Below are 25,782 nucleotides of genomic sequence, written 5' to 3'. Positions count from 1 at the left end.
GACCAATGAGCGCCAGCGCGCCGGGGCCGCGGCGCGTGTCGCCATTGGCTCGCGCCGCGCGCGTCGCCCTCCCCCTCGCGGCGCTCGCGAGGAATTAATTACGCCGGCCCTCGTCCTCCTCGCCCGCTCAACCTTGGCGTGTGTGGCCTCAGTCGTCGTCGGAGAGCTCTCGCGCGCGCTGTCTCGGCGGCGCTCCGTGTTCCTGCCGCAGCGCAGGCGCAGTGCAAGGTGTCGGCCGCCCGCTGCCAGTCGATGCACGTCGCGCGCCGCGCTTGGATTAACGTTCCTCGATGTCGTCGCCGACGCCCCGTTGTGAACCTGTGAGGTGGTGCTATAGCCGCGTCTTGGCGTGACTGGCTTCGCGAGCCGTCGCTGTGTGTATGGCCGGCAGCCAAGATCCGTCTGGGATTGTACTACGGTGTTACGCTGGTGTTGCAGTTCCTAGCTGGCCAACGACGTCCAGTCGACGGTAACGTACCGACTTCTTTCTTCTTGGTCGCCGGCTGCATGCCGAGAGCGAGGACCTTTGACCTCAGCTCGGCGTGGGGCTGTCGTCCAAATCTGCTGCTGACTCCTGTCACGTTGTTGACGCGCTTACCGGCCTTCAGGCAACTTTGCTTTTTAGTCCACTCTTGGGCCTACTCACCGTTTACCGATTTTTAGTTCGTTTTATCATTCACCATCCATGCTTCTAGCGCCGCAGTGCAAATCACGCAGCTATAATTCATATGTCGTTCTTTATACAGTGGAGGAAATTAGGTAGTTTACTCGACACGGAAACACTGACATCCCATATGACTCCGAGCTTGTGGATTTGTGCTTCGTGAAGCTTGGCTGTGGCCTCCAGGCACGCTTTCCGTTTCTCAATCCACGTGCTCAAAGCAGCTGGTGATCTGACCGCGTGGTTTCGTTTTAGGGACTTTAGGGAGAAGACAGTTGCCTCATAGGGACATCGGGAGAAGTGCGTTTTCCCTAGTGGGGATGCCAGGACGTTCTGCCGTTCGCTCTCGCCGGACAAAACTTTGATACTTCATTCAATCGCGCTCGCCAAATTGAATGAATCGTGATAAAAATCATAAACGGTTCTCTGTGATGCAATGAGACATAGCCGTGTAAGTTCGTACTTTTAAACACAACTTGGTTTCAGTATATATACGCTGGCCTCAGGCGGCGCTTGCTTCCGTGTTTTTCTTTACTTCGGACATCTTTCTTGTGTAATTACGGATTTTTAGTAGTTTGGCCTAGCATTTTTGTTTTTGAAGTCCTACCAGCGATCCACGCTGCTAGTGTTTCATTTTGAGCAGCTTAGTAAAGACGTTAGACGTTTAATTGTTTTTGGCTCTGTATCGAAGCTGGTAAAGGTGGCTCGAGGAGTGAAGAATATGTCTAATGACCAGCTGAACATAACATGAATCGGAAGGCTCCACGCTTACACGCGTAGTTTGTTGCTTGGGCAACACGTTTTGGTGTTATGTGAGGTTTCCTTCGTTATTTCCCAATGTTGCATTGTACTTACCGGATGCGATTCGTTGTTATCACAGTTCTGGAAAAAAAAAAAAGGAGCACAGATGTAAGGGGAACCTCACGTGCAGCCCACGTGAACTCCACTTAGGGACGATAAGAGCCTAAAACGTACAGGTTGACGTCCGTGCAGCCCCAACGTCACTGCCGAGGTTGTGGCACAGGTCGTCACCTGGAAGGTGACGACCTGTTAGGAGACAAAAAATAATTTCCGGTCGCTGTTATGACAGTTCGCCTCACGGTTGCAGCACTAGTTGAAGCTCTGGATGTAAGCTGGCTAACTTATTTTCTCCTGTCATGTTACGGGCTAGAAGGCTGATGTCGTAGGCCAAGAATTTTCAACAGAATTTCCTCTGTTCAACTTCGGGCCTTTCCTTTGCTCTCCTCTCCCATAAGTGACCCGTTCTGCTGATTTCAAGCGGCTGATTTCACTAAAACAAAGTTTATTACAAGCCAATTCGCATCTGTTTCGAGTCGAATTCTAACTTGAAAGCCCTCCTGTCCTTGACGTAGGCGTGATATACTATGTTGTTGTCAAAGCTACCAGGTTATTTTTTGTGTGTGTGTGTAGAAGTTGAAGTTATGACGTAGTGCTCCTTTCTTGTGATGTTCTGACTATCAGTTATCAAAGCTTACATGCTGCGAGGAGAGCCTGCAACAGCGTCTGTTAGGCTACTGTATGAATCTTCCTGGTTTGCAACAGTACGTCGGGAAATACAGGAGACGTGCTACTACGGGCACACAATCGTCGTTGAGGGCTTATGTTGTATAACAATGTGCATCGTGTGACTGCTTAAAGCACCGCAGGGCCATCCAGTTGGATCTACATGTTAACTATAGACAGCGAACCATAGCAGCCTGACAGATGAGAGAAAGCCACTCGAAGCAAAGCTTCGCTGATAAATGGATAAGTCGTAAAGTTTCCACACTATTTTGTATCAAGCGTCATCGTGCTTTTCGTGCATGCTTTATTTTCTCATCCAGCACAACGTGCTGTAATATAATTCTTTCTGCGAATTCGTTTCCTATGCTCTTAAAATCTTGTTAGCAAAAACTAGAAAATGTCAGCACGGCAATTATTCGACTCGCAGCTGGCGAAAAGATCTATATATAGTATATATGCGCGCATGCCTTTTGTGTTTTCTGTTTTAGTACAACGCATAATGGCTCGTCGCTCTCGCGAAAAGCCTACATGGAATTATTTGCGCCGCTGTCGGCATCACAAATTATAACTACCCTTCGTGACTGTTGCAGCAGATTGTGTCTTAGAAAGACAGGACAGCAGGACGCAATTTCAAGACATGACCTAGCACGAACTGTACCGACATCAGACTGTTTTGTTGTTGCAGTTGGCTGCGCTCTTATGCAGTCATCAAAGCATTGCATCTATCTGAGCGTTCGTCGTCGTCGTGTTGGGCAGGCACCTCGTTGGAGGGCCGCTTGGCACGAAGGGGCCATATCCCACCATGCCGAAATACACCTCACATTAGGAGAACATAACCATTTTTGAGCACGTGCTTATCAGTGGTGCTGCAGAAACTTAAACCAAGGCCGCGCGTTCGGTGTGCATTGCCGGCGCGGTCCCGTCCAATCGCAGGGATGTGTTGATTTGCTGGGTGAGCGGCCACGTAGGGTGCGGAGGTGCTTCGTGACGAGCGGCTGTCAGGGTGCGGCTGGTCCGTTCAGAGGGGCTTGGCTGCCAACGCTTGAACCGTGTTCGTCAACTAGCCGAAGGAGAGCGGTCAAAATTTGCGATTAAACCGCACACACGCGTCAGAAACAGAGGGGATCTCATAGCGTCATTTCTTTCCGGTAATCGGGCGCCTGTAACACGAGACGGCTCCGAAGGGCGCTCGCGAGACTACCTGCTGCTGCAGAGAGTGTCCCTCCTTACTGGCGCCTGTATACGCTCCAGTTACGGAAGCGCCAATTATATCCGCCTTCGATTACGAAACGCATCCTTAAATGTCGACTGGTGCGAGGTTTGTCGCCGTACCTAGAGAGCGCCGAGAGACGACACCTCCGGCGAGCGGGGTGCCTCCTTTCCAGCACCACCTTCATTTCGCAGCGGGGATCCCTCGGTCGCTGTATTTTCGCCTCCTGCGGTCTCTCCGGCTAGTCTCATTAAAGACAGCCGCGCCGGCTCGTTCAAATTAAGCTCGTCGCTTCCCATTCTGGCCCGCGGTGTCGTCGTGCTTTCCGTGGCGGGCATGGCAGGGTTTTGTAACGCCGTTACAAAACGCCCATACGAGCCCGTCAGCAGTCTACGAAGCGCACCCGGGACTGCTGGGAGTCTGTTCCTCGCAAAAAATAAATAAAATAAAGAAATAAAATAAAAGGAGAGTTGAGCACATGGGCATCTCCGTGTGGAGGTTTGGTAAATATGGTCCGCACTCCTTTGTTGGAAAGCCCAATAAAGGGTCGGTAATTTGCGCCGAACAAAAGCAGTGTGGGGTCCTGTCCGAGGGCAAGGGAAACGCACCGTGCTGAGACAAAGGCCGCCCGGCAGCTGCACGTGCTGTTTGCCGCGCAAGCATGCCCTTTTCTGTTCCACCCCTCTCCTGCGTAGTGTCGCCCTGCACCCTGTTTTCCTCCGCTGCCTGCACTCCTCCTTTTGTGCATCGTCTTCTGCTGGCATTTCAAAGGGAAGGACCGAAACGGAAGCCGCGCTGAGGAATACAAACACGAGGAGCTTCGGGCCGTGGCCATCTGTGGCGGTGCCTTTCCTGGCCGCCGGTTACGATCTGTCTGTCCACCCGATGGCGCCTCTGGAAGCGCGCCGCACTGTAGGCCGGCCCAGCCGCTGCTCGCCCCTCATCGGAAACTCTAGAAACAAGAAAGAACACTCACTCTCAGCTCCTTATCTGGCGTTTTTCTTTCCCAATCGGCCTGCTGCTCCACCGCGTTTTACGCCAGCTCCCCTCCAGCCTCCCCTCCCACATATTTTTTCGTTTAGTTTTGGCTACTGCATATTGACCATATTTAAACAATGATCGTCCGGCGACGTCAGTGCGAACGGCGCCTGCGGGCAGCTTCTCCTCTGCTGAACCAAAATTTGCAATCGCCACTATACAATACTAGCATTGTTTGCTCGACGTTGATCAATTGGACAGCGAGCGTTGAAGCGCACGTAGAGCGGTTCCCTGGCGTAACTGGCACATGCGTTTGCCTACCTCACTGCCCCCGAGCTCCGTGCGTGCAGTTGCCGTTGCAGAGACGTAATGACAAACTCCGTCCGGCTCATATCTCTGTTGCGCAACCGTGTCTTTTAGCAGCAGATTCGAGCTTATATCAGGCCTATAGTCGGTACGCTCATTGTAAATGCATGTTGACGCTGTCAGCGGCGGGAAACAATCGGAAAGTAAAAAAAGGCAGAACGTCATTTGTTAGTGCGGTTGCACGACCCAGCTGTTATGAGACGCCTCGAACTTCCGGTTGCTGGTGTATATATGTATATATAGCGCCATCTAAAACGCATCGTCTGTGTGCGAAAGGCGAACAATGCTACGGTGCACGTTACGCGCGTGTTTCGCGTCAACAACGCGGTTCAGCTTGTGACGTGAACCGCACTGCCGTCCTTTCTGCGTGCGGGAAACCTTTATTTTCTTCTTGCTCGCTGTCGCTTCACGCCGACGAGCTGCTACCCAAGCGGCTGCTCTCCGGGAAGAGTGTTTCAGAATAAAACAGTTTCATAGCATCTATCTTACGCAACTTCACGCGCGTACTCCAATACAAAAAAAAAAAAAAAAAGACTCCGAACCGTCGCTCCGCAGGAACAGCGTGCCGACGTCCTGTGTGACTCACCAGTACGTACTCAGTTCAAGAGCGCTGGGCGCTTGATATTCGTGCATGTGCACACAGACAGCGTTAAACCTAATCGAAACACGAGATGGTTAAGTTTAGTCGATGAGTAATGCCTACATCTTAATGCGTATATGCCATTTTAGCTCCTGCGCATTCGGTCTCCACTTCCCAAGCTGGTGGTGTGTTCACAGGCAAAGTAGCTGTGTCTGTTCTCTTCGCTGACGCATTAATTAACACGAGGTTACCCCAAATATCGTCATGTTTAGAAAAGACAGCCAAGGCTTTTATGTGCTTCATCGCTATGGATATGTCGCTGAGGCGAATTCCGGTAACTAACGCGAAGTACGACAGCACGTTGACGTTACAAGAATGTCCTACTCAACTTGCAAACTGTCATCAAAATGCAGGCTGCCGTCCGCTCTCGCGCACTGCCTGACGAGTCTCGTTTAAGCCTCCTCACAAGTATGTTCCATGTACTTTGGCCAGATGGTGATGTCAGCGAGTGTCCGTCAGCGGGCGTCGCATTCTGCCTCGAAAGCAGGCCCGGCATCTGGCGCGTCGCAACGCGTGCGCTGTTTACTTGCTCTTGCGGCGAGACAGGGAGCCGTGCGCACCGTTCCCAACCGCGCTAAGGCCGACCGGCCAAAAGACGCGTGACAGGAGCTCGCTGCCTCTTGTTCCGTGCCGGCGTCGCTTCCGCAGGCAGCCCGTGCGCGCGCGAGTTGGCGGCTCGCCGCGTGCTCTCTCACCGGGCGGCCTACCGTAGACGACGCCGCTCGATGGGGCCGCTCGGCGAGCATGCGCCTTGCGGTGCTCGACCGGAGCGCCGCTCGAGTCTGGCACGGCTGTGGTTCCCGCGGCGTGCAGTGCTGAGCCCGAGTCCTGAGAGGAACGGCCGCCGACGGCGCTTGTTGTAGCGCCGTTTGTTGTGTCTGCGACGCGCTGTAGTACACGCGTCGCGCCTGGCGTCTCTCCCCGTCTCTCTCCCTCGTTGCCAACCACACGTGCCGCGCTCTCGACTCCGGTCGCCCGGGCACGGCCTCAGTTGCACATCGAGTGCCAGTCGGTTAACGCACGGGCGTTTCGGCCGCGAATCGGGGATCGTGTCGCCAAATTACCGTGCTTTCGTGTCCACCACGAGAGTGTAGCTGGCAATTACGCCAATTTGCACTGCAGTCACGGTTGCGTAACCCTGTTGTAGTTAAGCTCCGGCGTGCCTGTCTTACCACTGCTCTCTCTCTCTCTCTTCTTTTTTTGTGATTCATTCATTAGATGTCGTCTTACGGTCTTTGTGTAGGTTGTGTGCAATAGGCATAACTCCTGTTGTCACTCAGCCTAGCGCTGAGAAAAAAACGTTTTTGAGAAAAATTCTGGGAATACTGTCTCGCCAGGATTCCAAGTTGAACTCCGCTTGCAGTACGAGTAATGCGGCAGAGCACAGCCTTGCACGTTGCGGAAAAACAAATCTTCGTCTTCCGTATTGGCATCTGCGCCTGACGTTACTGTAGCGTGATACGAAAACATTGACTACATGTCATGTGGATTGACCGCGTGTCCGCTAAATGTGATTTCTAATTTTGCCTAATTTGTAAAGCTCCCTCAAATAATCAGGGTTATTGCAGCGTAACGTGTGTGGAAGTGTGCCGTGGGCTATAGCTGCACTTCAGGACAAATTCAGGTCTTCTGGCCAGTGCCTGGATTTGTCCCTATATACTTTCCACAGCCGTCGCCTTAATCATGTTCCTTTTTTTTTCTTACTGCATTTGATGCTAGCTATATTTTTAATTTCGCTCTGAAAGTGACACAAACATGACATGTGGCATCGCTTGACGATGAAACCGTGTAAACCCAACCATGTATCGACAAGTGACCTAAACTCACTCAGGGAGAGTTATCTTCCTTAGATACATTGGTGGCGTTGCTTAATATTGTATTCTATTTGCCTGTTCCAATTTTTCTGTGCGTTATAGAGTAATTTCTTTCTTATATTCAGTTAGCGCGTGTTAAAAAGCGGCGCTGACTTCGTTTAGACGAACGTAGCGGTGAACCCTGTTGACATGGCGACGCGCAGCAGTGCGAGTAGTGTTGTGTGAGAGGTGAAGAAGTCGCGGCCGCGTTCAAGTAGTCGAGAATGCGTTGCGCATTTAAGGCGTGCCGAGGTCGTCATAACAACGCTGTAGACATTCCTTACCACAGTGTGCCAGCAAAACCGTCGCACAAAAGGCTTGGCTGTCGGCAGTGGTGCCAGCAGAAACACACAAATTTCAGAGAGAGCGCCTGTAAGAAACACATGTGATTATAGCTGTCAAAGAAAAAAAAAACGATGACTTATGGAACCGATTACTTGCCGAGGACGGCTGTTGGGGTCGCAGTTACAGTGTTCAAAACAAAGTACCGGCGGAAACATTATGCGATTCCAGTTTCTCACTTATGCCGGCATGGCATTGCCATCGCGTCCAGTAATCAGTGCTGCGGATCTCCGTACGCAGTTGCAAGAGACCGCGCAGATCGAAAAATAAAGTTTTAAAAATGTAGATAATTTTCCAAAGAAACCACTGCGTGTTTAGAAACTTCGGATTATAGGCTTTCTATTGCGCTACAAATATAGGAGGTCCTTGGAAAACAGTTGACTCTCTCTTTAACTTGCTCATTGTTTTCTTTTGGGTGCGTGGTAAAAGGACAAATAGTTTTGAGTGAAACTAGCTCCATCGGCACCATAATGGAATCAACATATGCCGCAGAATGCTCTAGAATAAATGACCTTCATTATTGTCTTGGCCTCAGACGATATTCCTTTTTCTTTCTTTCGGATACAGTGCGGGCTTGTGACCTGAACGCTGCGTGCCTGCGCGAGCTGCTTCTTTCTCTGTATCTCAGCCATGGTATATCAGCAGTTCCCGCCTTACGGGAATACCCGTTGCTTCTCGTTTCAATCCTTGGCAAGTTATCGCGAGTCCGGCGGACCGCCCCTGTTTGGAATTAAATGGCCGTCTTGGATGGAGCTCTGCGGAGAGCCCGCATCGTTTTCCAGCCCACTTGCAATTAAGTTAAAATTTGCGACGCCTTGCACGTACGGCTAATCTACTTAGTAACAGCGCTTGCGCCAGCTAAGTTCCGCAGGGGGATTCATTGGAAGAACCTTGTGATGCCCTTCAGAAATGAGCGTATCTGCGCGGCGTTCGTCGTTACCTATTCCTTTGGCAGAGCGCCGCTAGTCTTTAATTAGGCACTCTCCTCTCCCGCTGGCACGCTTGTGTGCACTCTTCTTGCCGACGTCCGCTACGGATATGCCGATTCCAACGCCGGCATCGATATCGCATTATGGCTTGTATTCTCTAAGCGCGTTGCCTTCGTTCGCCGCAGAGGGGACATTGAAATGCACGATGTGCGTCTCGATCGCGTTCGAAGAGACGAGCTTTGTCTCCCTAATGGTCCAATTTAAAATGCGCGCACGAGTAATGGCTGGACTCTTCCAGTGTGTTTGTGCTTTCAAAATAGCCTCTCGCGTGCGGCTTCCACGGAGCCACCCGGCGTGATCCCTTGCTTGGCGCTTTGATAAGCTGCGCCGTAGCGTCCCTAGTGGAAGGGGCACGTTCGGGCGATCGTGGAGACTAGCTTAGACGGGCCTGCGATTCTCCTCCTCGCTGTTCCAGGAATCGGGGATACAGTCGATCATAGTCGAACTACTTCTTGCGCACTCTTGCTAAATGTCCATTGGTTAATTGTAGTACAGTGCTTCTGTCTATCGTTTAAAACGAAATGAGAGAGTGGGAAGAAGGGAGAGAAAGACGCTTCAGTGAGTACGCTGACTGTGGCCATGGGGAAGTGTACCTGCATCTCACGTTTCTAGCAAGTTCATTTGCAACGCGCTTGTTTTATTACTATTGCGCTTCCTAACATCCATACAACAGTCGACTTGCGATAGGTGCAGCTCCGATGGTTCGTGATTCCGCTGAAATAAAACCGACCTGAAAACTTTTGTGTGCCCATATGTCTTCAGCGCATTTGACAGGCGCTACAAGTATAGATATTTATTTCGAGTCTTTTTGTGCCTTGTGTAGCCAGATGGACTGAGGTATGAAACTACGTGTCTAATTCACTGGATCTTTAAACTGTAGCTCAGGTAAAAAAAAATGTTCTTGAAATCTTGTTTTCCCAAAGGAGCCAGCATATATCTGCCTATACTTGGAGACGTTGCTGAATGGCGTGCATTTTTCTTAACATTTCTTTTTCCGCTCCGTATATGAACATGACCCTGAAAAAATTCGAGGTGCTAAGACCTTTTGTGTACAATACTTCTTCCATGTACAGTAAAAACTCAATTTAACGAAGTGATGACCACGCTTGAGTTATTTCGTTAAATAGGGAAGTTTGTAAAATCGAGAAAGGAATTGTTCTGTCCTTCGAAATCTAAAATTGTAACCTAGCGATAAGCAAAAGCTACCGCGGCATTGTACTTGCCGCTGATCCAGCCATCTATCCCATAAACCATGAAATAACGAAAGCAACCACAGCCGCCCCTACCGAGGCGGTGCCGAGTCCGCGGTTCTCTGCATGGGCGCGGCGTGCAGCCTCGTGTAAATAAAGCTAGGGCCGTGACTAGGGCGCCTAGAAGTTTTAACGCGTTAGCTTTAGAGCGCACGCTCGAAGAAAAGCCGGTCTGTGTCAAAATTAGAAAGAAATTACTGCTTTTTTTACTTATTTATTTCAGGAAAAACTTAGTTAAATCGAGTTCGGCCAAGTTAGTTTCGTTAATTCGGGTTGAAAATATTAAACCCTATGGGCACCTGCCGGGCAATGGAAATTTCCTCATCGGGAACTTCCTAAACTCGGGTTTCGTTAGATCCGAGTTTTAACTGTAGATGAAATGCTGTCTTCCATTATAGTGTATTGCATTTTGAATCATTCAAACTATACATCCAATCCTGAGGAGTTCGCGCCTATCATATTTATCTAGTCTCTTCATTGCAAAGTGCCCAACTTACTTTTCGCAAAACATTAAAAGTGTCTCACTTAAATTGTAGGTTAGCCAACGGACTCAAAACAACGAACGTGATGAATGACTTGGTTTATCATTTGTTGCACGTTGCAAAGACCTTGACAGGCCCTCAAATGTGGTCCTTATGCGTGTGAAATCGGCGTTAGTGCGACGAACCACGCAGTCGCCTAATTACGTTTGTAGCTATTTCCACGTCTTGCTTCCCATAAAACGCGCCTAGACGGACGCATTATACAACAGTATCGAGTTATTATTTCTGCCCACCTGCTTTCTCTTGTCATCTTTTGGTAAGAGGACGCGCTACGCAGCTGACTAAGTGTTGTGTGCCTGTCTTTGCGATGATCGACGGGTTAAGACAGTGGTCTGGGCCCCGTGTCGCAGATAATCCGGCGTCCGGTGTCGGACGTCGTTTCGGCAAAATAATATCGTACCACGCATACCCAGGCCTTCCATGTGGCGCAAGGAAGTTACTCGACTAATTGAACTTCTCAAGCTAAAATACGTAGAAAAATCGTAAAGTGCGACTTACACTCAACCTGCAGACACGATAGCGTCGGATTGTAATGTAAATATACGAGAAAACATAATTCTATTACGCGAAAACTTAAAGAAGACCAACACAGGCCCCCTTTCCAGCGTTTCCACAATTCATAGAGCGGCCATAGCCTCCCACATCTGCGCGCGCAAATCTCAAAGGCCATAAAAGGCCGCGCCCGGTTCCTTGCAACACCTCCAGATGGCGCTCGCCTCCGCCGCATCACGGCGCACGCAAGAGGCCGCGTTTCTACCAAAAGGCTCGCCTTTGTGCATAGCGTTCGCCGCCAGCGTTTACCCGTAAACATTACGGTTACATAAGCTGCAGTTGCCGGGGAGCTTGAGAAGCAGTCAGGGATCTTTGAATACTATCGCGTTCCACTCTTAAAGGCGAAGCTTAAGCGTATTCCAAATTATGTTTCTGTCCTCATCAATAAATGTTTATTCCTCCTCCTTGTCCCCCCCCCCCCCTTCACATGTCTCACACCACTTCCTTTCACCGGGAGGCACGCACGCGTCACATCACGCTGCACGTGACCTAAAGCTCTCTGCGGCTACAGTTCTGTGTTTGTAAGCTTCGGGGCGTGGCAAGCCCCCAAGTTTTCCCTTTGCACTAAGCGGCCAAGAGCGAATCTGCCTTTCATGTCGAAGTCGTAACGCACTCGTGAAGGCCAACTGCAACTGAATTTCACTTTGGTTAAATTGGTTGCAAGTCACTAGTGTGAACTACTGAAGCAATCTTGGCAAGGCTGCAGGGCTGGTAATAGTCGAATTTTCTAACTAACAATGTCTAAATATCACCTAAGCAGACGACGAGTGCCGTTTTTGGTTCGGGCACATGGCGCAAATCTCAGACCATGACCTCCGAGATATTCAGCCCGCCACCGCCGGCACCCGATGTCGGAGGTCGTATGCCGAGGAACTCGATGTTCCGGGTTCTATGCCATTCCCGGGGAGCGATAATGGCGGCGTTTCTTTCCTAAGAGAAGTTTTCTTTGTCTGCTTTCCCGGTTTTGGCGTGGCTGCCTGGCTGCTGAGTCGGTCGGTACCTCGGCGGATATATTTGCGGATATATATACAAAAGTTAAATATGAGTAGCCGCCAAGTGGCTTATAAAATACATGTATGCCAACATAATTTGCGCGCCTTTATTCTGCGGAACAAAAGAAAGATAACTTCCTGCATAAACCTGAACATATAATGTCGACTCACAGATAACTCTATAGGCCTGTTAATGTAATAGTGGATTAGGTTTAACAGTTTCTTCGATTTACTGTATTTTGCCATTATTTTGCCATTCGGTATGGTCCACTCTGGGTGGACCATACCGAATGGCCTGTTCTTGACCAATCCTCCGGAATGGTTATGTGACTCAAGAAGTATGCATATAACTCTTAAATGTAGCTAGACATGTGTCGTACTACTATGTGCCCATACACCTGTCATCGCCATTCTTCCCTTGACAGGCATCATACATCGCCTTCGTCCTCGTGACGCCTCCGCGTAGATAGATGTATGCGCATCCGCCTGACTTGGGGTTAGCATTTCCGCAAATCTCCTGAGCGCTGTTATGCGTAAACATGAAAATTACATGAGAATAAAGGTGTAGTCTTTGTGGTGGATAAACATTGCATGAGATTACACGTCACATGGGATGACAATAAACGAAATTGTACGCATCGCCGTTAGTCGTAAAGCATTTATTTAACCGCTTTACTTAAGCCTCGTTTCACGTAGGTTCCCGCATATGTGTCTGATCTAAATATTTTTCTTTTTTTCAGCATTGATATAACAAAACGTCCATTTTCGAGAACTCTTTGTGGCAAATTCACACATATTTCAGACTTAAAATTTTGCACAGAGGCTTCTTTATATCTAAACTATGTGAAACTATACCTATTACGCTGTGCAAATTTGAGTGCAAGTTGGTATCTATACAGAATGGCTGATATATTTATTGACTTGATACTTGCTTGAGTACCCAAGCCTCGGCAGTCCTCAGCATTCAATTCCAGTTCTGGTTTTGTTGGCACACGTAGAGTATTCAGGTGCTAATGAAATTATCACTGGACGTGCACTTTCGTTTTCACACTAAATGACTTGCTCTCGTGTTGCGTTTAAGGTGAGACATTGCACCCGCCCAATAATTTTGGTCTGCTGCAACAGTTTTGATTACTTTTGTGTATGGGAACTACACCGAAAGTAACGTAGAATTGAACACAAGTTCTAGATAACCTGCTACACACGTTAAACTTGCACAGCTGCCTAGAGCCAATCTTGTACGCGAATAGCCTCAAATGTTTTGTTTCTACATTCCACGTTAACATTCAGGTTTCACAAATGGTAGCGCGGTCACTCATACAGTCTGACTCAAATAAATGCCTTGTGTTTGATACCCGCACTGTGAAAAATAAAAATCCTGACGCAGTCACTAACACAAAGATAGTAGTAACTTACTGTCACATATTTTGCTGTGTTCGCCGTAACGCCGCGGCGACTTTCTTTAAAGTTCATTAAACTAACCTGACGTGCAAGCACGTTGCAAGAACAAATATCGACTTCTCTAAAACTCGTAGCATATACTAAGTGCTTGTGCACTGCGCAACGTTTCGTTGCGCAGTGCACAAGCACGATCAACCGATCACAGGTTACACGAAACATGACATATGTCATCACGGCAACAACCCGCACAGCGGTATCGCTATTTATAGCCATCCGCTCAAGGTCACCAAATTAAAAACTCAGTCCGTGAGTGTTTCGCACAGATACAGAGCGATCTTTGTTGAATTTGTGGAGTTAGTTGACTACAGTTAAGCTTTAAGGCGCATACGCACGGCGCGATAGCGGCCTCGCGGCAGCTTTTTCGTGCCACGGGAGGCATCCGTCTGGCTGGATCGATTTATCGTGGCTTTCCGCGGCGGCACATCATTGAGAGTGGAGACCATTGAGAGAGGCCCCTTCCAGGGTTGCGAGCTGTTCGGAAGAAAAAGTAGCCGAATGTTTCCGGAAAGTAGCCAAAAAAGTCGCCAACTGTGGTAAAAGCTTTATTAGTAAGCCAGAAAAGTAGCCACGGTGCGAAAAACCAACAAGTGTCAATTTCCGACGCAAGAATAAAAAGGAAAATGCAAAAAAAGGTAGTTTTGTGCTACACTGATGGCAAACGAGAATAACAGAAGAAAACAAGTGTTATCACCTATTATTTTATCATAATTTACCATAATAACTAGCTCATCTTTGATAATGTCCACCTCGCGTGCTTTCTCATAACCGAATCGGTGTCGCCATTTCACTAAAATAAACTCGCACCATCCTTGCACCATGACTTCTCTCCAAACGTTCCAGTGCTAGCTGTTTGACGTCACACGTTCTCCACGCTTCCTATCATGCAGTCGCAAGCGCCTTTAAGAAACTCGCATAGGCAATGGTACCAGTAATGTCAGTGCTGCCAAGACGTGTTTTCGCTTGTTGCAGTCGCTTCTGGTGCTAATAAGCATGTTCTTCGAGTTTCGCTTTCGAGGTAGCCGTCGTATGGTGTGGGATTAGGACATCACCTATTGCTTCCGTCCATCACAGCATGCGAAAGCATAGCATTTAAGATTAGTTGATTCCTGCTACTCAGAGAGAGCTGCTGTACGCCACCAATAAGGAGAATCAATGGGCATCTTCAATTATCCGTCCCTGACAATCGCAGACCGTCCGAAGCGGTGATTTCAGCCAATGCTTTGAGTATGGAGCGTCTCGTGCAGTCCTGGACAGCGCAGGACAAGTCGAAGATGCCGCCTGGCCATGTGGTGGCTGATATGTTTTCAGCTCCTGGATTCGCTTCCACCGCTTGCAGAACACAAAAGCATGGCCTTGGAGATCTGACTTTTGGGGGTGTTGCGTCGCGAGAGCCGCTGCAGGGAGTCCGATTTGGACACTCTCTATGCCAATTACCATCGCCAAAAGTAGCCAGAAAATAGCGAAGTCGCCAACCATGATTTTCGGTTGTGAGGATCCTCTAAAAGTAGCTAATATGGCAAGAAGTCGCCAAACCTGGCAACCCTGGCCCCTTCAGTGACGTGCGCGCGGGAGACTGGTTTCATGTGCACCCGCCCGACCGTCGTTTCGTACTATCGTCTGCTCGCGTCAGCTGTCGCTCGCGCTTGTTTTGGTCTCGTTCACGCTTGTTTTGATTGTCATGGTGTGCGATCGTTTTTTCTTTCTTTTTTCTTTTTCTTTTTTTTTACAATATTGAGTCTAAACCGAGAAGTCCCGTTCCGATGGAAAGGTTTTTGGAGACAGTGCACAATATCCGATTCTATACGACAAGACGGACCCTGAATACAAGGACGCAGAGGCGACATCCATTTTACTTGTCTTTTGAGCGCGGCAACGCCGCAACAGAAGAGAGCACACCGACATGATTATGATCAGTGGCAACGACGACGTCGTCTTCATAAGACATAACTCGCGTTCAGTATATTGGACGGAGAACGTAAGCACAGCGCCGATCTGTCAGCAGACGAAGGAAAAAGCACGCTACATCTCACACCTACAGGCAAAGTAAGAGCTCTGGCAGGAAAAAGGAGGCGAGATTTTCATGCTGTCACGTGACTGCTGCCGCGGCTCGCCACCAGTTGGTGTGTCCGCTCTGCCGCAGCTGCGTCTTGCCGCCGCCGGCGTGCTGCGCGCGTTTTTTCCGCTAGTGTGTACGCGCCTTTACTACTGTTAAATTAGCATCATCAAAGAAATTACATGCTACGATAATGCCTTAGCATTACCATCACACGTAATCAACAGAACACCGTTTCCACCAAGTAGTTGCGTTTACTAACTGAACATCGATTCTGGGCCTCATGCGGTATTAAGACGGGTTTATAAAGTTAGCAAAGAAGAGTTAGCAAATGAAGCAGTTACAACCATTCTACGAACGTTTCTTTTTGAAGAGGGGGTGCACAGCGCGTTACTTAAGTGCTATCTATGGTCATGACAACATTTACGCAACCAATGTCGGTGACTGTTCAAGCGAATAATTTGTCACCTACTTTTTTGAATAACGAGAGGCGTTCACTGTGGCGCCTACAAGCTCAGTGTTTAGGTAGAGGATTTTTCTTTTGCTTGCGTTTTTCCTTGCATTAGCGCATGCAGTATGTGCTCTTCAGAGGAAGAAATAAATATCATTCATTAAAATAATGATTATAATCTGAGATATACGCTGTAACCAAAGTGCAACATACGCTTGTGGTACAGTTAACAGGCCTTACATTCTGCTTACTCTTCTAAGTCTGGAGTTCCAGAGCTAGTTTTTACCCATGTGGAGGAGCGTCTGCTGTAGCTCTGCGCTGAACGATGGAGTAACTCTAATGCCCAGCGAGTGAAGAACACGGCGTCTGCCCGCAGACTGTTGTTGTTGCCGTCGTAGTCTAAGCATGCTGCAGTTGTTACATGTAAACACCTAGCCTGAGATGACACAGCCTAATTTCAATAGAGAGGCTCTTTTATCTGGCTTTCGTGCTTCCATGTTTTCACCGCATCTAGTCTTACGTACCTGTACGTCAGAATACTGCGATCAAGCGCTTTCCGGATTCTGGGCTGTGTTACAATTCACCGTGTAATTTTTATTCTTTCTACCTTGTAGTGCTGGACGTTGAAATAAAATTACTTTGACTTATGAAAGCCCTTTATGTGACAGCTAGTTTGTTATTTTTCGCATGAAAAGACACGTTGTAATTGCATGCATTCCCGGAGTTCTGAAGATGGGCTACTGCGCGATATGGGGTTGAGGGAGTGAGTTGTAAGCCTGGTATATGCACGTATAATCTCTTTTCCTGTTTGCCTTGACGTAGCACACTTTCCACTAAATTTTACATCTAGCTTTAAAATTTTGTATGGCCGCCTGTACGTTCTTAAGTGTTACACAAGAGCGACTCTCAGGCGTTTTGAATTTTCGCATGCTGTCCACTTTCTAGGAAGTGGATTTAGGCCGCGTACTTTTTAAACTAGTCCGCAATCAAACATGGGGAGAAGAAAGAAAGTGTTACCTTTAGTCGTTTTGCCGTGTGGCTGACAGGAAGTCAGGAGGTTAAATTAAGCTCCTGCAGTTGTTTCACAGCGCCCGCGATTCGTTCCGTTTTTGTTTTCCTTCTTATTTTTTCTGTTCTTGACGCCAGTGCTGGAGAGAGAACCATTAGTGTCAGGGCCGCCTCACAGCCTGGTTTCTGCAAATCATTGTGAAGCAAATAGAGCGATCGTAACGACCAGCTTTGTCTGGAGCGCAGAAATGTTCACAATCTCTGCGCCGCTAGGTGGCGAATGGGTTTTCGTTTGTCGGTCAGCTGTGTCTACAGAGGGCCTCTTGTTTTACCTGTTACGTTGCTCTGTCCCCGCTGCATGTGCTTTGAACATGGGTTGGCCAGCAGCTTCACAGAGACTAGCCAGAGCTAGTAGCTCAAGTCGAGTACACGTCGCCCTACATGTCGCATGAGCTCTTACATTATGCTCGTCGCTTTGTGCGCTTTATTGATCTCAAGCTATCTGTAGCGTTTCTGAGTAGCCGTCACACAACGGACGTGTTTTAAAAAACGTGTATGCGTTTATGAAAAGGTCTCCTTTGTTCTATGTCAGCTATTGTTCTATGTCACCTTACGGAAGCATTGTACGAATCATGCTCGCGAGCAGTCACTTTTTGTCGACGTATGCACGACTCTACTAGTGCTTGCTAAGTGCTTGTCTATAGAGGATAGTTCGCGTGCTTTCCCTTTGCGTTTCGAGTGCTGCGTGCACAACGCGTGCCCCTTCACAGACAAGTTTTTGTAAGGCAGTGATAACCGCGTAATTTGCGCAGAAAATACAAAACAATGCAGTCTCACCTACTTAACTGCAGTGACTTCGTGTTTTAAAATCTTAATCACTACATGTCGGCGTAAAAGCTTCCTCTTCTCAGAGCAGCACGGGTGTTTCAGCAGCTTCATTATGGGTGGGAATGTACGTGCTGTTAGGGAGAAATTGGATGTCCACTGTCTAGGTAGTTTAGCCGCCATGTTGGCGCATATATGTCTTTGCTGTCCAGAAACGAGTAGATTATCTCTGAAGAGCAAGTTGGGTGCTCTAGCATAGCGTCACCGCTTGCCATTCGCGTCCCAGCCATCTGCTGGCGTTGCGCGTAACGTAATCCGCGGGGCGCCCGCGAGTTGCTTGCTCGATGCGGATACGTTAGCGCGCGCAGAACGGACACTTGACCAGTACAGTAACATTAATATGATTCCGCTATGGCGAATTATTAAAATAAAGGAGTAGTCTTCGTAACGCTTTATGATTTATCTTCAGTCGAATCTGAATAGGGCGTCCGTCGATTCTGCATCATGCAGTTGAAGACATTATGCTAGTACTAGGAAAAGCCACATGTCCAATGTAAGAATAGCGTGTTGGTCGGCACTGCGTAGACACCTCGGATCGATGACGGTGGTCAGACAAGCTGCGCGTCTTCGAAGCTCACGAGCAAGTGCGTCAGCGCTCCGGGGAGCTCGGGACGAAGCTCGCCTTTCGGTGCGCCGCGTCTAAGGCCGCTATACGAAACCGCCGCGCAGCTCGTAGTCCGAAGTTCGCAGAATCTCATTTGCGGGAGGATTGTTCGTTCTTGGCTGCGACGTCACTTGAGACGCTGATGATCCGCTGTCCTGTCTCGGATCGTTCTCTGACGCCACCGAGCGTCGCTGCCACATCCAGATCTATGGAAGAGCCCCGAACGTCAAGTGCAGAAGAAATTTCCTTGCACCTAGCTCCTTGCTCGTTGAGTCGGGCCACGCCACCCTCGTGCGCGCATGAAACAGTGTGATCCTCTACTACGTAAAGAGCTAGAAACTTTTGGCAGTCTGTTAAGGGTGTAGTTTCGCGTATTCGTGCAATATAAAGGAAACATTACCGGGACAGGCTGTTCCAGTCAGTATTGACTGCTGGTGCGCGGACGTCCGCTCAATGATATTCATCTTTTCTTTTGAGGCATGTATAAGCGATGGAATTTGGAAATTTCTGGGCACAATGTGGAATCAGCTAGCGCACGACAGGGGTACTTGGAGATCGCTGGGAGAGGCCTTCGTTCTGTAGTGGACATAAAAAGAGAGTGATGATGATGATGATGATGATGATGATGAGTTCTTTCACTTCGAGGTAAATATTTATTGTAGGTGGTTCTATGTAGTCGGCGTTCAGACGCTGCTCACTGTTTGCATGCTCTTGGCAGTTTCGAATCACCGAGATGCGTCCTCTGCTCAGAAGCCCCGTAGACGATCCGCCATGTTACGGGACTCTGAACCCTGCAGTATTCAGCCAGTTTCGCTGGTTTCTGCGCTGCGCAAGGGCTAGTGGACGCCGAAAGCTGCCCGTGAATGGCTTCACTCTTGCGCGCATTCGCCGTGCTTTCCTGGCACGTACACGCTCGCGTAACACCGCTGTGCTCCCGGTGACGCACGCTGACTTGGGGCGCGTGCGCGGCTCTGCCATCGGAGCTGTGGCGCGCTCGCCAGGGTTCTGGGGGCGCCGCTAGTTTCCCGGACGGCACGCCGTTCCCCGCACGGGGAGCTCCGGCCTCCATGTGGGGGCTTGGGTTGCCGCGGCGGGGCAGCAACGCCGAGTGACAGATGGCCGGTCCCCCCACCCGTCGTTGCGGCCGCGATGCCCCCCTTCGCTCTGTTAGCGCTCCCTTCCGCTTTTCCATTGGATTGCGGACTCCCGCTAGGCACACGCGGTCAGTCGCCTTCCTGCCCCGTGACTAGCCTAGCCCGTCTCTTCCTCGCTTAGGCCGCAGTCATTTCCAGGCACACCCTGCTCTCCCGGCGAGCTGGCTTCTCTGGGCGCGTAAACGCCTTGTCTTGCCTCGTTCCTGTGTTTCATTTTTATGTATATATTTAAGAGCTTGTGTACCTGATGGAGCCGACCTTGAGTGAACGGGAGACGCGATGGGCTTTACTCTCTTCGGCACGGCAGCGCATGCACATGCCCTTACGCTCTAGCGCCCTCTCTCTCTCTCTCTCTTTTTTGTTTGTGAATGAAGTGGAAAGTCAATGGTGATTTCCTTCAGGTGTGTTGCTGGTCATTACGCAAACACGAAGGTGTGGAAGGTTCGCATTTCAGGTGCGGAGAGCAGGCGCCCGTTGTATTTATTTTCGACATGGCATATAGTGGGCATTTTTCCTCGACAGGTTTGCCATTTCCACGGTCGCGAGGTAAATTTCAAGCATGTAGCTTTATTACGAAAACGTTTTCTCTACAACTACTTACCAAACGTCAGTACGCCGTTTTTCTTAACTCACTGGACAAAAACGTTAGTCCCGTTTAGTACTGTTTCGAATTTCTTTTTCTTGCCACTGTAGTAATCAGCCAATAAACGGAGCTCCTGAGAATTCAGGAATCTTAGCCTTTGTACTGCAAGAAGTATTAGAATGGCAGAAAGTTGAGCTTGTTAGTGGGGATTCATGTTAGAATACTTCCTAAGAAAATACTTCGGTTTTCATCGCAGACAGGTGCGGGCTGTGGTGCTGCGTTTTCTTTCGCAAGTACGTAAAAGAGCTCATTTCGCGGTTTGTGATGTCGTGTTTGGCGAATTGTATGGATTAGTGAGTAACAGCGATGCCGTAGCCGCTTCAGTAGGGACTCGCTGACGAGGAAACAAATCGCTCGATAGCTCCTGTGGTATTTGCAACAGCCGTGTCCTTGTGACAGAGTAATTACTTCTAATGCCTCTTTTCATAAATTCGCACAACACAGTGCGTCATTTCAGGTAGTTGAGAAAAATATGTAAAGCTCAGCCGTGCTGCCGTCTGAGTCATGTTTTGAGGCGCGATGTATATACGTCCCTCTGCGCCAGGCTGGGGGAACTTTTTTTTTTCTTTGTTATTAGAATATGCACAAGATCTTTCTAAGTGTCACTGACGTGTACTGTTTAGGATGGCTACGTACCAGAAACCAAATGTATCCTAAAAAACACCTGTGGACTGACGTTCAAAAGTGCTAATCATTGTCGGGGATTTACTAATGGAGACATGGCGACGCAATTTCATGCCCAGCACGTTGAGGTAAAGATGCTGCCGGCACAACTGCCAGGCTTTACCACTACGGCCACTGTAGGCTACTTAAAGGCCTCCAAGGAGACCGTAGTGTACATTCGCGCGGTCGCCTTATTATTATGTTTGTTTTTCTCTACTTGCTTGCGCAACTCTTATTTCACTTATGAATTAGAAGCGACGTTTGCGCCTAAACAACCGTGCTGTTTTTTTATCTGTCGCCACTTACCGCTACGCCATTATAACGGTCAATTCATATGGTGATCGTTATTCTAAATGAGTTCACAGACTCATTACGCGTTGTTTTATGTTGTCGCCTTCTGTTTTTTACCCTTAATCGATCACTGTCTCTTAGCAAAATAAAAAGGTGCTTTTCTTTCTTTTTTTTTAGCCAGTGGATCGTTTCCCTTTTAGCTTCTGTTTCGCCCCTTGTGACCTCAGAGTTCGTATACACATGCAGCACTTTTCTTTCCTTCTTTTAGTTGCGTGTTTCCAGCTCTTGCAATTATACGCGTTAATAAACAAGTCTTTCGCTTGTTTGTCCTCTCAAAACGCTTCATTCAACAACGGAATCAAGTCGAAGTGAAATCGGGGGCGATCAGACTGATGCACAGGGGGCAAGAACACGGTACCTGTTTCAGATATTTGTTGTCAACAGCTGCAATTCCACTGACACGTGCGATGTTTGTCGCGGGCGCGAGTATACGGCGCGTCCAGCTTGCACACTGGGAACGTGCCCAGCGCTGATTACCATTTTGTCGCGCCGACAGCGCGTAAAGAGTGCGCTCAGGGCGTAATTGGGGCTCATTTTCGCGCTTATCGCTTGTCCTTTCTTTTTGTCATCTTATGGCGCGCCGTGCACCGCTGCAGTGACACCTGAGAGGCGACGGAGCGACACGCCAACGGGAGTGGCGAGGGAAGGGGGCTTTCGGCACTCTCTCCTGAGGGACATTGGGGGAAGGAATGGCAGCGGCAGCGCCGATGTCGAGAGGAGGGAGTGCGTGATCACGTCCGATGCGCCTGGCGTTCGCAGGTGACGCCACAGGAAGTGGTATTTCGTAGACGGCCAGTACGCGCGACGCTTCCTCTCAGGCGTGCTTTGGCAACTGCTGTCTCCGTTATCTGTATTTTCTGTTGCGTGCGAGCGTTTCGTTTGTTTCATTTAAGAGGCTGCCTTGTCTTTTTCGTCTTCGATCTCGGCGTCGTGTAGGCGCCGGTCGGTGCGAGTGCTACACCTGTTATCGGGTCCTGTGATCTTAACGCGGCCGCGGCGATATCTTGTGGCGCCCGACAATTGGCCGCTGCTTCTCGCGAGCGCACTAAACATCACGCTTGTGGAAAAAGACGAAAAACATGCCTAGCGTGTATTATGTCCTCTCTTCGCTCGCCCGTGTCTTTTTCGTAGCCAGTTTAGTCTCAACAAGAACCAACTAGCCCAGCTCTTCACTCTCCTCGCCCACAGGCCACCATTTACTGACAACAATGGCAAGTGCGATTCCCGTACCTCCAGGGTGTCTTCGGCCCCGTCCGGATAGCATGTTTGCTTGTCGGAGCTACGCTTGAGAGGATTCCGTGAACACGGCCTCACGGCTTGCCTTTAGGCATTGATGCGCGAATAGGCTCGTTGTGGCCGAAAGTAGGTAACTATGAGTGCACCCGGTGCCATTGTTCGCTGAGAGTCGGCGGTGTTTAGGCTGCCCAGCGGTAAAAAAAAAAGAAAAAAAAAGCCGAAGCACAGTTCTAGTTCTGCGCTAATGCTGGAGTACGTTCGATTCCGTTTAGCTAGTTCAAGCAACTTGCCCGCGCTATGCAATCTTTCAAGGGACAGTAAATCAAATCACTAAATCAGACTACATGGATAAAGCGTTCTTTGAAAACATTGTTGTCGTAAATTTCGAAATAATAGGTTGATTATTAGAAGAGCAAATGAAAGTCAAGGTTCGAGCTCCTGAATTTTGCGCCGAATTCCTAACGCTGGTAGGTCACTGTGACGTCACGGATTTCAAAGTATATTTTCGTATTTAGGCCGCGTTGGCGCAGCAAATGTTCCCAAAACTCGCCATGAACAATCTTTGACTCCTTTAGAACACAATGTAGTCCATCTCTACTGCTAAATAATTTAAGGTATGGGGTTTTACGTGCCAAAACCACTTTCTGATTATGAGGCACGCCGTGCTCCTAAATCCTAGTACACGGGTGTTTTCGCCCCCATCGAAATGCGGCCGCCGTGGCCGAGATTCGATCCCGCGACCTCAGCAGCCCAACACCATAGCCACTGAGCAACCACGGCGGGTAGTGCTAAATAATTAAATAGGTCCTAGAAAACGCTGTCAAAATACATGGCGCCACAGCTAGTTGGTGCGGGAACTTCAAGGAGGCTTCGCCATCGTCTTTTGTTATTGCGCTTTTTTCTGGCTTACCAAGCGTCTTATCGAGGTAAGAGTGACGTTTTTGATATTGTAGAAGGGCAATTTACTGATACGTAAGAAATCGCTCTTCATTTTTAGGGTCCCATTAAGGCCAGAGGTGAAGGGCAAGTGAATGCAGTAATTAGATTGTAGAGAGAGTATTCGTGCGACGTTACGAAAGCCATGTCAGAGTGTCATCCACAACATCCAGAGTGCTTTCAAGACAAGCTGTGGAAACAAGCGAATTGGATTCACGCGAAGCTGTTGGCCGTGCTGCTGCTACACCAGCTTGGCAGCCGTGATCACGCTGATGATGATGCTTATCGCCTGATGGTTGAGGTTTTACGGAATTACGGGAAGCAATTTTCTCCGGTATCTCAAGTTTCCATAAATGACTACGCGAACCTCGGATCAAAGAAATAATGTCCTGTCTCTAAAAGAAGCAGCCATTGTTTTTCATGTTGGCAAGAAGAGATGATGGCCTTACATGCACAGACTGAGCGAAAAATAAATAAAATGAAGCCTACGGAAGTCGTTGCAATTAACTGCTTCGTAATCTGTCATTGCTCGTGGCCATGCATATCTGTAAGCTGGTCGACTCGTACCATCAATATTTAAGAGTGTTCTGTCCATTGCTGTTTGCTGTCGTGCTAGTCTTGCTCGGGCTCTCAGGAACTTGCATTTTCACCCAAGTTCCAACACGTGCAGGACTAGCTTCGTTTATCTTCTTTTACTTTTGTGCCACCCTGAGGTGAACGTGGAGTCCTCTAGGTCGCCCATTCATTTCCCCATTATAGAAAGACGAGACTTCTCGTTAAGCTGTATATGCATTTTGCTTCCTTTTTTCCAAGGAATGTCTGCTGTATAGCTATTTCAAGGCATACCGCAGATATAAGTGCGAGTGACTCACCTTCGGTGACAAAGGCCATCTGGCCCTTCGTTTCGAACACTGACCGTTTAAGTTGCCTTGTGGTGTGAGCCTTTTCTTTTTTTTTTTTCCTAGAAACCACACAGCCATTGCCCTGCGCAGACTTCGAAGAACAATTACTGCAAGCTGCGGGTGTCTCCAAAATTGTCTCCGTGTCTTGGCCTCGCGGATTTGTCAGCCCGTCGACGCCTGCTCTCCCATCTGCAAAGCCTAATGGCGTACGCAGAATGCGAGACCTGGAGGGGAAAAGTGTGGGGAGGAAGCAGAAGAAAAGGAGGCTCAGTGGTCGACGGTGCTTGAGTGCGCCCCTGAACGCTTCCGTCTGTAAAACAGACCAGGAACAATGGCAAATCTCTTCCGGGGACTGGGCGCTATGCTACGAGACTGCTTTGTTTCTTTTCGCTTCAGCCCGGCAGTCTGTCCCATCTTTTGTCTTCGCCTGCTCGTCTTCCTTTTTATCGCTGTCATGGGTCCTTTAGCCACCTCAAGGCCATGACAGCGTGAATCCGGCGCGCCCAGCCGTCGCGCTGCGTTCTTCTCGGGATCGTCTCTTTGTGCCAGGATCCAGCATTTGAAACAAACACTGCTCGGGGGAGCGCTGGCTTCGCGAAAATTCTCTTGGGTACGGCGCTCAGTAACGTGTGTGTAGGGGGAGGGAGTAGTAAGGGGGGACGGGGGGTGGGGGGGGGGGGTGTCCGCGCGTCGCCAAGTGCGACTGCCGTACCAATGGCTGTCACTAGGACGCATTGAGCCGGTCGAACACTGCTGGAGGGGCTCCTGTCTGTCCGGCACCCCTCTGCGGGCTCCTTGTCTTCCAGGGATTAAAGCTTTGTAATTAGCTCCCCGAGCAATAATTACGGTCGTCTTTGCGTACCTTCCCCGATCAGCATGCGTTCGGGCGTCGTGGATGACCTTGGCGGCGCGGCTTCCCCCGCCGTTGATTCTCTTCGCGACTGCCATTTGGAGAAGGTGGCGCGCTTTGAGGAGGGTCTTTTCTCACCCTCGCTCCCTGTCTACATCTGCGGCGGGGAGGGGAATCATCGTGCGCGCGCGCCCGGACGAGCCTCGAAAAGCGCTGTGAAGAATGGTGGCGGTTTTCCTGATGACAACGCTGCCATTAGCTACCGTCCGTCGGCGTGGCTAGTGTGGCACTACTGGATGGAATGAACCGTGAACATAGCAGTGCAGCTTTCCCTCTCTCTCTATCTCTCTTCTTTTTTTTTTTTACTTGGGAGAAGTGCAAGACGCGGCATGGTTATCTGATACGCATTGCACTGATTGCCGTGATACTGCGACTTTCACGGCCTGGAGATGGTGCGGCGGCAATGCAGCATGATGGATGTTCACATGTCCGTGACGCAGCTGGAACGTGCGGGTTTGGCGAGCGAAGTTATCTTTTCGGCTGCAGTTTTTCTCAGGTATGTTTCACTCAGTGGTTAGTGAAGCGATAAGATTCTGTCTGAACTGAAAAAGAAAGAAACCTTGAGTAACGAATAAGCATGTATTAAGTACTTAAATTATAAATCGTAGATGGTGCAAACGCAGCCT

General features: G+C 49.2%; 1 protein-coding gene across 3 annotated transcripts in view; it reads left to right on the top strand.

Moving 5' to 3' along the window:
- Nucleotides 1–25,782, top strand: part of zfh2 (Zn finger homeodomain 2) — a 357,387-nt gene that overhangs the window by 245,469 nt on the left and 86,136 nt on the right. The window contains exon 1 of one of the 3 annotated variants that reach the window (XM_075672540.1): nt 166–469. The exons of the other annotated variants lie outside the window; for them this stretch is intronic. The gene's annotated coding sequence lies outside the window, so the exon portion shown is untranslated. Of the gene's footprint in view, nt 1–165; nt 470–25,782 lie in introns of those variants that run through there. 3 annotated transcript variants of the gene reach the window in all.

The sequence above is a fragment of the Dermacentor variabilis genome, chromosome 1 (genome assembly GCF_050947875.1).
Source record: "Dermacentor variabilis isolate Ectoservices chromosome 1, ASM5094787v1, whole genome shotgun sequence".
NCBI lineage: Eukaryota > Metazoa > Arthropoda > Arachnida > Ixodida > Ixodidae > Dermacentor > Dermacentor variabilis.
This window is presented reverse-complemented; position numbering and strand designations above follow the sequence as displayed.